This window comes from Bidens hawaiensis, unplaced genomic scaffold (genome assembly GCF_021521415.1).
Source record: "Bidens hawaiensis isolate Kalapana, Puna unplaced genomic scaffold, B.hawaiensis_p1.1 tig00419378_1, whole genome shotgun sequence".
NCBI lineage: Eukaryota > Viridiplantae > Streptophyta > Magnoliopsida > Asterales > Asteraceae > Bidens > Bidens hawaiensis.
In genome coordinates, this window is record NW_027504842.1 from 2,287,963 (window position 1) to 2,303,080 (window position 15,118).

Consider the following 15,118-nt stretch of genomic DNA (forward strand, 5'->3'; position numbering starts at 1 on the left):
TTTCCTAATAGGACTTACATGAATTTTCGAGATACTAACTTTGGAAAGCCAAAGTTTGGGATGTATAGATCCAAGACCAGTTGGTCTTGGGTCCCTAAATTCTAATCTTTTGCTTTATTGTGCAGGAACAGTTGAACAGGGCTGCCAACAATCTTTGGGTTGTAGATAGCGGCTGTTCCCGGCACATGACGGGTAACAAATACTTGTTACACGATTTGAAACCTGTTCAAGGAGGGAGAGTGAGCTTTGCCGGTGAAAGTGGTGGCAAGATTACTGGAATGGGAATGGTGTCAAACGGAAAGATGACTTTGGAGAAGGTTAACTTTGAAGAAGAATTGAAGCACAATCTGCTGAGTGTGTCGCAGATCTGTGATAAGGAGTACACCGTTCATTTTACAAAGAATGAGGCGATTGTGTTGAAACCTGGTTTTCAGATACCAGAGGAGTGGATTGTGATGAAGGCTCCACGTAAAAGAAATACATATATTATGGATATGAGATCAACAGAAATGGCCACGGCAGAATCATGCCTTATGACAAAAGCGAGTGAATCAGAGTCCGAATTGTGGCATAGGAGAATGGGGCACATTCATCTTCGGAAGATGAACCACATTGTCAGGAATGGACTTGTGCTGGGCGTTCCCTTGAAGAATTTCAATTTTGAAGATAAATGTATAGCGTGCAAGAAGGGAAAGCAGCACAAGAAATCCCATCTCACCAAGAAAGTCAATTCAATTGCCAGTACTCTGGAGTTGCTTCACATGGATCTCTTCGGTCCCGTGAATGCAAAAAGTCTAGGAGGAACTTCTTATTTCTTGGTGATCACTGATGACTACTCACGATATTCGTGGGTGTATTTCCTGAAATCAAAAGACGAAACGGCTCAGATGGTGAAGAATTTGATTACCAAAGTTGAGAACGTTATGGATAAAATGGTTAAGTTCATCAGGAGTGACAATGGAACGGAGTTAAAGAATTTTGAGATGGAGATCTTCTGCCTTCAGAGAGGGATTGAACACCAATACATCGCTCCGTATACACCGCAACAGAATGGAGTGGCTGAAAGGAAGAATAGAACATTAATTGAAGGAGCCAGAACTATGCTGGCTGATTCGAAGCTTCCTGTGGTGTTTTGGGCTAAAGCTGTTGCTACAGCCTGTTATGTTCTGAATAGAGTCTTAACTGTTAAAAGACTTGGTAAAACGTGTTATGAGCTTATGCATGGGAGAAAGCCCAACTTGAGTGGTCTTGAACCATTCGGGTCCCCTTGTTCGATTTTGAAGACAAATTCTAAATTTGGTGAAGTAGCCGATGAAGGAATCTTAGTCGGTTATGTTGTTGGGACTCCCAACAGACGTGTCTTCAATACATCGACCAGCAAGGTTGAGGTGGTGTGTAACACCGATATCACAAGTTACCAACCGCCAAAACCAAGCAACGGGCCTGCTGAGTTTTTCGACTATGTTAAACTTTTTAAGTCTTTTAAGATACCGTATTTGGATATTGCTGAAGAAGAAGAAGAGAGAGTTGCTACGAAGATGATCCTTGATGAGGAAGAAAACCTATTGCAAAGACAGCTAATCGATAAATGTCAACCTTCCTCATCAAATACTGTCGATACCCCTGCTACCTCGACTGAAGAAGAATTTTTCAATCCATTTCACTCTCAGCATGAAACAACCATTGACGAGCTCTCTTCTAACTTGGAAGACAATTTGCATGTCGGTTCTGTTCCGACCACGAGAATTCATAAAGATCACCCTTTGGAGAATGTGATTGGTGATGTGTCCTCCGGTGTACAAACAAGACGTAGCTTGAATGAGCACACCTGTGTTTACACAAGCATCAAGGAGACAGAGATAATCAACGAATACTTGTACACCTGCTTTATCAGCCAGATTGAACCGAAGAATTATCAAATGGCTCTCAAGGACAGCTCGTGCGTCGAAGCTATGCAAGAAGAGTTGGCTCAATTCAAGAAAATGGAAGTTTGGACTTTGGTTGAAAAACCGAAGCATGTGCATGCGATAGGCACAAAATGGGTATTTAAGTGCAAGAGAGATGAGAAAGGGATTATCATAAGATACAAGGCGAGGCTAGTCGTTAAAGGTTTTAATCAACAAGAGGGGATTGATTATAATGAAGTGTTCGCTCCTGTCGCAAGGTTGGAAGCCATTAGATTGTTTTTGGCGTTCGCTGCTTATAAGAAGATGAAGGTATTTCAGTTGGATGTGAAGAGTGCGTTTCTGAATGGGAAAGTTGATGAGGTAGTGTATGTTGAGCAACCTCCGGGTTTTCCTGACCCAGACTTTCCTGATCACGTGTACAAGTTAAGCAAGGCATTGTATGGACTACATCAGGCACCTCGTGCCTGGTATTCAACTTTATCAGATTACTTGCTTGAAAATGAGTTTGAAAGAGGGAAGATAGATAGCACGTTGTTCTTCAAGAGAGATGGAAGCGACTTCCTGCTAGTGCAAGTCTACGTGGATGACATCATCTTTGCTGCATCAAGAGTCTCCATGTGTCAAGATTTTGAGGCCGTCATGAAAAAGAGGTTTGAAATGAGTGCTATGGGTGAACTAACTTTCTTTTAAGATTGCAGGTTGATCAGAAGAAGGATGGGATGTTCATTCATCAGACCAAGGATGTCCATGATGTGCTCAAACGCTTCAAGATGGAGGACAGCACTCCATTCGACACTCCAATCTGCGTCAATCACAAATTGGGTGCTGAGTCAGACGGTGATGCAGATGTGGACCCAACTCAGTATCGGGCTATTATAGGTTCTTTAATGTACTTAACTGCTTCTAGGCCTGATATAATGTTTGCTGTTTGTCTTTGTGCTCGTTTTCAGGCAAACCCAAAGGAATCTCACATGATGGGTGTGAAGAGGATCTTGCGGTATCTCAAGGGCAAACCGAAGCTGGGGTTGTGGTACCCGAGAGGAGGAGACTTGGAGCTAGTCGCTTACACAGATTCTGATTATGGAGGGTGCCATCAGAGTCGGAAGTCAACAACTGGAGGATGTCAGTTTCTTGGTGGCAGATTGGTGTCGTGGCAATGCAAGAAATAGACTTCGGTCGCAATTTAAACCTGTGAAGCAGAATACATGGCAGCATCCAACTACTGCTCCCGGGTTCTTTGGATTCAACAACAGTTGCGCGACTATGGTCTGAATTTCTTACTTACACCTATTTGCATTGATAACACAGCTGCTATCTCAGTAACTAACAATCCCGTTAAGCACAGTAAAACTAAACATATTGACATACGTTATCATTTTATACGGGATTGTGCTGAGAAGAAACTGATTGTGCTTGAAAAGGTGGATACGATTGATAATTTCGCTGATCTTTATACTAAAGCGTTTGACAAAACAAGATTTCAAAACCTAATCGAGCTGAATGGGATGATCAATCCCGAGTAACCATACTTTTCATGTTATATTTAAAAAAAAAAAAAAAAAAAACGTCACTATCGCTTAAAATATGTCGGTTACCTCAATTTGAAGGACTTGTCTTCGGATATGTTTTGGTCCTCATTTTCTACTTGTAGATTTTGAGGATAGCCATTAACCAGATGACTGAAAGTGACCGGGGCGGTTTATGATGAGTTTTCATTCTTTCGCTTAAAATTAGTCGATCATATTAATTTGTTAGAAGGACACATACTAGTATGTGGTCGGTCCAGCTGATCCATTGGATCTTCGGGATAGCCGTTTACCTGAAGACTTTGTTTTGGTCGGGGCGATTAATGTTAAATTTTTTTTAGGGAAATGAAATTATTTTTCAAGTCTACTACTTCGTAAGAAGTTCGTTAGCTATGTTTAACAGAAAATTGATCCAACCTTGGAAAATGATAGATATACTGATTCTGTGTGCTTAACTAGTGAAGTTATTAGGCTTAAAAGGCTTTAGGACAGTCATTGTATGTCATGGTAACTTTTTATGGTGCGTAAAAGTAGATGTGATACAAACTAAAACTACTTGATTTTACGTGGAAACTCCTTACGAGTTTTGCATGTCTTCATATATATCTTTCCGAATGATAGGAATAAAAGCGATTACCCAGTCATACACGAGCCCGTAAGTGTTCTGATTCCCGTGAAGATAGCGTTTCAAGAAACTGCAGTGATCCAGATTCGGGACTTGCAGTTGGTTACTACTCTGAAGTCTATGTAAATGTTTATCATAAAAAAAAAAAAAAAAAAAAAAAAAAAAAAAAAAAAACTTATGAGTTATTGAAATATTCTAGAGTTCAACATATCAAGACTTCTTAATCATGGAGTAAGAAAGAGAACGGGAAGGAGATGAAGAGTAATTACAAACTTAATCAAACACTAAGGGTCGAGGTCAATTCGGGGTGACTTGGGGAAAGCCAAATATGCTTTGAGAATAGATAGGAGGCATCATAATCTCTGAGTTGTTACCCACTTAATTTTTGAGTTTAATTGAACTTAACTCGTATCACAGAAACAATGAAAACCATCTTAAGTTATTTACCTGCTTACAACCTGTTTCTTTATGTCATAATACAGCTAAACACGGATCTATGTGACAATCACGTAATTAGTATGATTCCTGTTCAGGATCTTTTCTAAAACGTAGTAGTCCCTATCGAGACTGAAATTTGATCCCTTATACTTTATTTTTTAAAAGTTTCTTGTACTTAGGTAGTTTTATAATTTTGTATCTGGTTACTTGGACTTGATCGTGTCATTTAAATTCTTAAAGGGAAGTTTTAGAACTTAATTGCAAAATTTTCGAATTATAAGGGTTGATCTTGTAAATATAGGCGATGTTGTTAATCAGGCGAACTTGTGAATAACTTCGCCTAGGCGAAGTTAACCACAACATCGCCTGTTTAACTCCGCCCCTATATAAAGAATTCTTAAGGTCAACAGTATTCATAATTTCTAATCTCAGCGAACTTATTGAATATTTCTCGGCGAACTTATCGTTTGATTTGTTGGAATTTCGTATGCCCGAGACACGTATTTAGATTAATGTGGCTAACTGTGCTTGATCCAAGTCGGGTCATACCCAATAACGAGCTAGATAGACATCGGATTGTATTTGTTTAAGATATGATCTTTAAACAAATACCGAACACAAAGTTTAGGAAATCGGTTTTTCTGAAAAATTGCACTTGAAAGATTAAAATAAATAATTTGGATTATTTATTTATTTATTTAATTATTTAATTGGTTAAATAATTAAGAAAAGATTATAAAATAGTTTTATAATAGTGTAGGCTAGTTTTATATATATGTGATATATATAAATGAATGAATAAAAAAAAAAAAAAAAAAAGGAAGGGATGGGTGGCCGGTTTGGGTGGGACCCACCACCACCCCAACAAGCCAATGTGATCAAGGTCTCTTGGTTATTTTTTTGGTTAAAAACCCCACTAGCCTACACATGCAATGGATCACTTTTTCTTTCAAATTTAAAAAGTGCAAAAACCTCCTACTCTCCCTCTCCTTTTCTTCTCGGCCGAAACAAGCAAGGGAGGAGGGCTTGGGTGCTCGGTTTTCTAGTGTTCTTGTCCTAACACTCATCCGTGTTGCTCGTGGGTATCACCTCTTGAGGCATCCTACTCTTGGAGGCTAGTCCATCTTCCTCTTCATATCATCCTACTCTTTTGAGGTAAAAGAGTTATTGTTATTATTAATTTTGTAAGCCTTTAGTTCTTGTAGATTGATCCTATTTCGGGTTTTAGCCTTGTTACATATTGGTATGTTTCATAAAATTAACAATAGGTTGTTGATATTATCATGCTTCCGTTGCTAGATTAGTAAAAATGTTTCAACTAATAATCTAAAATAGATGCTAAAACCCGACAATTGGTATCAGAGCCGGTTACAAGGACATAGGTTTACTTTTAGTTTTTCCCCTTTGGTTTTATAAAATTAACATGCATGAGATTTTATAAAACCCAAGATCTTAACATATGGATGTTAAAGTTCAAAAAAAAAAAATTTTTTTTTTTTTTTTTGGCCAAATGGGCCGAAACCCATTTGGGCCGTGAGGTTAAAATGGGCCGAAGCCCTTTGGGCCGGCGTTTTTTTTTTAATAGGGCCGAAGCCCAATAACTTTTGTTGGGCCGAAGCCCAATAACAACCGTGAGGGGTTTTTTTTTTGTCTTTAAATATATATTTGGATATGTATTTATTTGTAAGTTAGTCCCTAAACCGAGCCTAGACCGATGTGGATGTTGTGATTGTGTGTTGTGATTTATCTATATTATTACTCATTTGGAATGTAATAGTAATTATGGCTTGTATTTATTTTTTACAAATGGTTGTAATAGTAAATAGGTTGTTTGTAATTTTCTTTATTTTAGACCAAATGTATTAGGATATATTTGTTGTAAATTGAAGAATTACAAGATTTTGGTGGATTGGGCCTATTGGGCTTATTTGGGTTAATTGGGCCTCACAAGCCGATTTGGGATTCAAAGCCCATTAAAGCCCAAATTTACCTTTTAGGCCCAAGGAAGCTTATGGAAGTCCAAGGCCCACTAAGAAGCCCAAGTTGAAATCACAACAAATTAAAGAGGAGACACTTGTAGCATTGGATGCAAGATCAAGTGGGAGCATATCACTCATCCTTGTGTCATGTTATGTCCCTTAGGATAAGACTAGGACACACACTTGTTTCGGCCAACAAGTGTGGTCCGCTTAGAGGCTCGTGTTTATGGTTGACCTTATGGTGTTTGTATGCTTGTTTGATTGTGTTTGAATGGTAGATATAGGATATCAATCCGTCACATAGATCTTATAAAACAAACATATAAAATGGATTCTAATAATTATTGGTAATTGACGTGACACGTAGTATTTATAAAATAATTAAATAGCCGTCTCACGCCTATAATAAAAATGGTTTTATTATAATTAGAACCGGTGAAAATCGTTTTCATTTAACCATGTTACTAAATGCATGTTAGAACATGGTAAATAAGTTTCCTAAATCTAGAATATTGGAAAACTTAAAATCCCTTTTTCTTAATTACCAAGGAAACAAGTCTAAACACCATCCTTTTGTATAACACTTAACGTATTAGGGAACTTTAAATGGGATAAAGGTCACCTAACCATTTCAAGCAAACTAATATACTTAGGGTAATATTAACATATTTGTGGGATAAAGGTCACCTAACCACTTGTATGTTAATCTTACATGTTTATGCAAGTAGGACGACTTGAATTGGAAACCATGTGATAAAGGTCACCTAAGCATGGGATCCAATGGTGTTGATGGGATAAACATGCCAACACGAAATAAGGATTTCGAATGGTCCCATACCTCTAGAAGTTGCAAAGGGTTGCAATTGTCAAGGTTGACTACCTTGTTAAATCAAATGACGGGATAAAGGTCACCTAACCGAAATTTGATTTATCGTTGGATTCTAGAATTTAATTATTATTTAAAATGTGGTATAAAAGGGTATTAATAATTAAAATTGTTTATAATACTAAAATAGAACTTTGTTAAATTTTGTAGATGGCCGCTAACAATGCAAACACCTCTACCCATAACACCCGTAACCTATCCTTAAGAACCATCCTTGAAAAGGATCGTCTAAACCATAATAACTTTATGGATTGGTATCGCAACTTGAGAATAGTTCTCAAGCAAGAAGAGATATCATATGTCTTAGACGATCCCATTCCCGACGAGCCTAACGTGGAAGATGAGGAGGCTTATAACGATTGGGTCACGTACACCAAAGATTCGGTACAAGCCTCTTGCCTCATGTTAGCAACTATGATTCCCGAAATCCAAAAGGATTTCGAGCATCATGGGGCATACGACATGATAACTCAATTGAAGGAAATGTTCCTTCAACAAGCTAGAGCGGAACGTTTCGAAACGGTTCGAGCATTTCATGCATGTCGTATGGAGGAAACCCAAAGCGTCTCATCTTATGTCCTAAAGATGAAAAGCTACATTGAAAAGCTTAATAGGTTGAATTGTCCCGTGTCTAATGAGTTGGCTACGGATTTGATCCTCAACTCATTAACCAAAAGGTTTGAAACTTTTGTCATGAATTATAACATGAATGGATGGGACAAAAGCATTGGTGAGCTTCACGCAATGCTAAGAACGGCCGAAGCGGGAATGGGTAAAAGGGTTTTACCCGTTCTAACAATCAATGAAGGCAAAAGGGGACATAACTCCAACCCCAAAGCAAGTGTTGCTAAGGGCAAGGGCCACGTCCAAGGAAAGGGAAAGAGGAAAGCCATCACGCCCTACAAACCGAAGGAAAAGAAGCAAAAGGTTGCGACGCAAGATCCATGCTTTGAGTGTGGAGAGATAGGTCATTGGAAAAGGAATTGTCCGACCTATCTCAAAGCGTTAAAAGATAAGAGGGATGCGGAGCAAACCTCAGGTATTATCTTTACTATATATGTTGAACTAAATGTTATTTCTTCAAATACATGGGTACTTGATACCGGATGTGGAACTCACATTTGCAATTTGTTGCAGGGGTTCAAAAGAAGTAAGCAACTCAACAAAGGGGACATTAGTCTCTTTATGGGCAATGGAGCAAGAGTTGAAGTCCAAGCTCAAGGAGACTACATGTTAAAGCTTCCAAGTGGTTTGGAAGTAATTTTGAAAAATGTTTTGTATGCTCCTAAGTTAAGGAGAAACATTATTTCCGTGTCCCTTTTAAAACAATGTGGCTTTGATCTTAAGTTTATTGATTATGATATTCATGTTTTGATGAATGGCATATTTTACTTTAAAGCTATACCCATGAATGGTATATATGAAATAGATCAAAGTGGTATGTCACATAGTAGTTCAATGTATAATGTCAACACCAAGAAACTCAAGAAGGACTTGGGTGATTCCTATCTTTGGCATTGTCGCCTTGGACATATAAGCAAGAATCGCATGCAAACTCTTCGCAAGAGTGGTATTCTAGAAACCAATGAGTTTGATTCATTTGATGTATGTGAATCTTGTTTACAAGGCAAAATGACAAAGCAACCCTTTAATAAAACTTTTGAAAGGTCAAAAGAATTATTAGATATCATACATTCGGATGTATGTGGTCCTTTTAGACCAATGACTAGGAATGGTGAAAGATACTTCATTACCTTTATTGACGATTATAGTCGATATGGTTATGTGTACTTAATGAAACACAAAGATGAAGCTTTTGAAATGTTCAAAGACTTCAAAGCTGAAGTAGAAAGACAACTCAAAACAACAATCAAAGTACTTCGTAGTGATAGAGGAGGAGAATATCTAAGTGGTGTTTTTCAAGATCATCTTAAGAGTTGTGGAATTATTTCACAACTTACTCCACCTGGAACACCACAACAAAATGGTGTGTCTGAAAGGAGAAATCGTACCCTATTAGATATGGTTCGATCAATGATGGCTAGAAGCACTTTATCTCTATCATTTTGGGGCTATGCTTTACTTTCCGCTGTTCGCATATTGAATATGGCTCCAACCAAGAAAGTGGAGAAGACACCTTTCGAAATATGGCATGGAAAGGCTCCATCGCTATCATTCTTAAAAGTTTGGGGTTGTGAAACTTATGTAAAGCAATACACCCCAAACAAATTAGAAGTCCGATCCACTAAGTGTATCTTTATAGGTTATCCTAAAGATGATATAGGATATTACTTTTACGACCCTAGTGAGCAAAATGTTATTATTGCTCGAAAGGGTAAGTTCTTGGAAACTAAGTTCCTTAAGGAAGGAACCAATAGTAAAACAGTGAAATTTGATGAGGATCAAGAATCACAAGATGATACACAATTGGTTGATACTAGCACTCAACAAGAGGTTGTTGAAAGTGATCAAGTGGTTGATCAAAACACACAAAACGTTCGCAGATCTGGTAGAGTTAGCAATCCACCCGAAAGATATGGATTTTTTGTAGAAGGTTGCTACGTGGTAGATTCGGATGAACCAACCACATACCGTGATGCAATGTCCAAGAATGATTGTGACAAATGGCTTGAAGCCATGAACGTTGAGATGCAATCCATGTATGACAACCAAGTTTGGGAATTGGTTGAACCACCACTTAACACCAAAACTGTTGGAAGTAAGTGGGTTTTCAAAAGAAAAACTGATATGCATGGAAACTTGGATACTTATAAAGCAAGACTTGTAGCTAAAGGTTTCACTCAAACTCAAGGGGTTGATTATGATGAAACTTTTTCGCCTGTGGCAATGCTAAAGTCTATTAGGATATTATTTGCCATAGCTGCACATTATGATTATGAAATTTGGCAAATGGATGTCAAGACCGCTTTCCTAAATGGATATCTTGAGGAAGATGTCTATATGGTTCAGCCTGAAGGTTTTGTCGATCCAAAACATCCTAATAAAGTATGCAAGTTAAAGAAATCAATCTATGGATTGAAACAAGCATCTAGAACTTGGAATCATCGTTTTGATGAAGAAATCAAAAATTTTGGTTTCATCAAGAACGCTGATGAGGCTTGTGTGTATAAAAAGGCTAGTGGGAGTATAATTACCTTCTTAGTATTGTATGTCGATGACATTCTACTATTTGGAAATGACATTCCAACCATGGAAAGCGTTAAGGCTTGGCTTGGAAGTAGATTTTCCATCAAGGATCTTGGTGAAGCTGCCTATATTTTGGGAATAAAGATCTATAGGGATAGGTCAAGGCGCTTGATAGGTTTGAACCAAAGTACATACATTGATAAAATCTTGAAAAGGTTCAAGATGGAAAACTCCAAGAAAGGTTTTGTACCTATTCAAAGAGGGACCATATTGAGTTCAGATCAATGTCCAAGCTCAAAGGGTGAGCAAGAGATGATGAAACAAATCCCATATGCTTCTGCTATAGGATCCATCATGTATGCGATGATATGTACTAGACCGGATGTGTCATGCGCTTTGAGCATGACAAGTAGATACCAACAGAATCCAGGAAACAGTCATTGGATGGCTGTTAAGAGCATATTGAAATACCTTAGGAGAACTAAGGATATGTTTCTGATATATGGATCTGGTGAGGAGGAACTCGCTATAAAAGGTTACACGGATGCGAGCTTCCAAACTGATCGAGATGATTCTCGATCACAATCTGGGTATGTGTTCACTCTTAATGGAGGAGCTGTCTCTTGGAAGAGCTCAAAACAGGAAGTGGTAGCATTGTCCACTACAGAATCAGAATACATCGCCGCTTCATTGGCAGCTCAGGAAGCTGCATGGTTGAAGAAGTTCATTTCTGATCTAGGGGTGGTCTCTTCCATTCAAGACCCCCTAGAAATCTTTTGTGACAACGAGGGTGCGATTGCTCAAATCAAGGAACCTCGTTCGCACCAAAAGACTAGGCACATAGAGCGGAGATTCAACTACATAAGGGATGAAGTTGAAAAAGGAAAGATATGTATTCGCAAAGTTGGAACTGATCAAAATCTTGCGGATCCATTTACGAAGCTCCTAGAAAGACCGAAACATGAGCGTCATGCGAGTAGCTTAGGACTTCGATATTCTAGTAATTGGATTTGATCTATTTTGTATTAACGTTTAAAAGACTTTTGTAATTTAACTCTTTTAATATGATTATGGAATCTTGAGTTAAAATTCTAATTTTGCATGTTTAATCCATGAATAAGTTATCTTATTCTAAAAGTCCGTAGTCGATCACGTTTGTGGGAACAAATATGAAGCAAGACTATTATGAACTAGGATTGGTGGATATTCATAAGGAATGAATATGGAGCATGGGTTTGCTGCCAAGGTTCATAGATATTTGTGGGATACAAATATTGGACTGACCCGCTCTCAATATTACTACATGGAGTCTTTGGACCTGATCATTAGTAATTTTGAGTAAAGGAGAATTTCATATTATCCTTAGACCTGAGATGTATACTGGGTCTTGATTTTCACCGAGTATTACACTTTGACTCTCCCCTTCGCTATTCGTAAAAGATGGTACATAAGGATGAGCTCGGGTAGAGTACAAAGTGATAATGAGAGGCGTATACAGTCAAGATGGAATTTGTTCCTCTTATGTGTTGAGAGTTTAGATGTCTAAGGCCTGATAAAGTTGAATTGAAAAGAGAATGATCACCTATGTCTCTTAGATCCAACATGACATCTAGTAACAAAGGGATATAATGATAGATTCACCTAAATCATATCAAGTAAGGAACTTGAAGGGATGATGTTATTGAATGGCACTTCGTCAAACACATTAGGGGTGGTGGACCGAGTTAGGCGGGATTCACCACTAGCATTAATTGTCTACGTATCTCGTTCAAGTGGGAGATTGTTGGAATTTCGTATGCCCGAGACACGTATTTAGATTAATGTGGCTAACTGTGCTTGATCCAAGTCGGGTCATACCCAATAACGAGCTAGATAGACATCGGATTGTATTTGTTTAAGATATGATCTTTAAACAAATACCGAACACAAAGTTTAGGAAATCGGTTTTTCTGAAAAATTGCACTTGAAAGATTAAAATAAATAATTTGGATTATTTATTTATTTATTTAATTATTTAATTGGTTAAATAATTAAGAAAAGATTATAAAATAGTTTTATAATAGTGTAGGCTAGTTTTATATATATGTGATATATATAAATGAATGAATAAAAAAAAAAAAAAAAAAAAGGAAGGGATGGGTGGCCGGTTTGGGTGGGACCCACCACCACCCCAACAAGCCAATGTGATCAAGGTCTCTTGGTTATTTTTTTGGTTAAAAACCCCACTAGCCTACACATGCAATGGATCACTTTTTCTTTCAAATTTAAAAAGTGCAAAAACCTCCTACTCTCCCTCTCCTTTTCTTCTCGGCCGAAACAAGCAAGGGAGGAGGGCTTGGGTGCTCGGTTTTCTAGTGTTCTTGTCCTAACACTCATCCGTGTTGCTCGTGGGTATCACCTCTTGAGGCATCCTACTCTTGGAGGCTAGTCCATCTTCCTCTTCATATCATCCTACTCTTTTGAGGTAAAAGAGTTATTGTTATTATTAATTTTGTAAGCCTTTAGTTCTTGTAGATTGATCCTATTTCGGGTTTTAGCCTTGTTACATATTGGTATGTTTCATAAAATTAACAATAGGTTGTTGATATTATCATGCTTCCGTTGCTAGATTAGTAAAAATGTTTCAACTAATAATCTAAAATAGATGCTAAAACCCGACATGATTATCCGGCGAACTTGTCGTTATTCCGATTACTTGTTCTTTTTCCCAGTTTCCGTTACGTTTCAAGGTTCGTGATGCCATTACATTGTATAATCATTGTTCTTCAATGATAATCAGTGGTCGTTTCGACCCGATAATGAACCTCGAACCGTCGGACCTTCAAATCGGACTTTCAAATCTTGTTGTTACGTGTTAATAACCAAACTGATCGTCAACATATCCTTAAAAGCTTGAGTTTAAGAGTCCTAAATCGTCAAAATACCCAGAAAACCTCAGATTTTCGAGTTTGAATCAATCTATCTGTCGCCGATTCATATTCAGGCGAACATAGGGTTTCGGCAAAGTTATCCGTAACTTCGCCTGATGCTTATCTTCGCCTGAGGCGATGTTGTCATTAACTTCGCCTGAGGCGATGTTGTGGTAAGGCGAACTTAACGTTGAAGCGAAGTTGTGCCCAAGTTCTCCCCTACATTAACTTCGCCTGGACCTTTTTCTGATTAGTCATTAGACGAACTTAACGTTGAAGCGAAGTTGTGCCCAACTTCGCCCCAACTTTAACTTCGCCTATACAGAAGTTATCACAACTTCGCTCATGGTAATAAGCGAACTTGTGTTAAACCTTAACGTGTATCTAACTTGGTTAGTTTGTTGCAGATATGGCTGCAGTAGCAGGTGCTGGAGGTGCTGGAGGCGATGACGGAGATAACCAGAGGCAATTTTTTCCGGGTCACAATATGTACATTACCTTAGACCCGGAAGCGAGCGGAGTTGAAGACTACCGTGAGATCATCACATTCCTCATTCGCTCGAGGATATTCCACGCAATCACGATGACTCTGCCGATATCCTTACCCAATATCGAGGATTTCTGGCAGACGGTGGAATACGATTGCCGTGTTGAGCCCCCGGTTATGCGAGCAACCGTCAACAACCAAGAAGTTCAGTTCTCGTCTGAACAAATACGGGTGGCGTTACGTTTTGGAGAGGAGACTCGGGACGACCCAACTGACTTTGTGGCACCGTTTCGTGATGGAGCATTCCTACGAATGGGATATTCTGGTCCCTTGGGCGATACCCAGAGACGGAAGGGGTTCCTGCTCAATCAGTGGCGCTTCCTCATGCACGTCATGATTGTGTGTATGTCTGGGAGGAAGGCGGGTACTGACGGAATGGGTGCGACCATGCAGTCAGCAATGACTGCTCTGACTTATAACAAACATTATAGCTTTAGTCAGATGGTCTTTTATGAGATCGACAGACAGAGGAGGGCGATGGCTCGTGAGCGGTTCATAATGTATCCAAGATTCATCCAGATGATCTTGAACCATGTGGCTCCAAATTTGCCTCAACGACGTCCAATACGATACGTGGAGAATGTGAGCAAACGTATCTTCGCTCAATGCCGCACATCCAGTGCGAGGAGCAAGCCTGAACTGCGTCCAAGGCATACTCCACTCTTTGGGTACTTAATAAACCCGGGGTATGTGCCAGCTCGTGGGGATGAGTTCAGAGACCCTCAACCACGACAGGTAGGAGCACCTCGAGATGTACCTGCTGTGCCTGTTGTGTCGGCTGAGGAGGATGTAGACCTTGATGCTGCATTTGGCGGCAAGGATTCTTCGACATGGACCGGTTTGATCCGCAGGAAGAGGTGCAGGTCTCTGCTGCACAGGTTCGGGAAGTGAATGTTACTAGAGCAGCTACGACGGTGGCTGACTCAGATCTTGATGATGTTATGGATGAGGCGAGAAGGATGTTGGTGACTCAAGAGAGAACATTTGGCAAGAGGAAGAGAACATTTGATGATAGCGAGTCAGAAGAAGAAGAGGATATTCACAAGCTGATTAGACGATCATGACGTGAAAGGACAGGTGCAGGTATGGGAGCTGGAGAGACTTCAAGAGTTGTACGTTTTGCTCCATCCGCACTGTCAGGTATGTCGATTGTT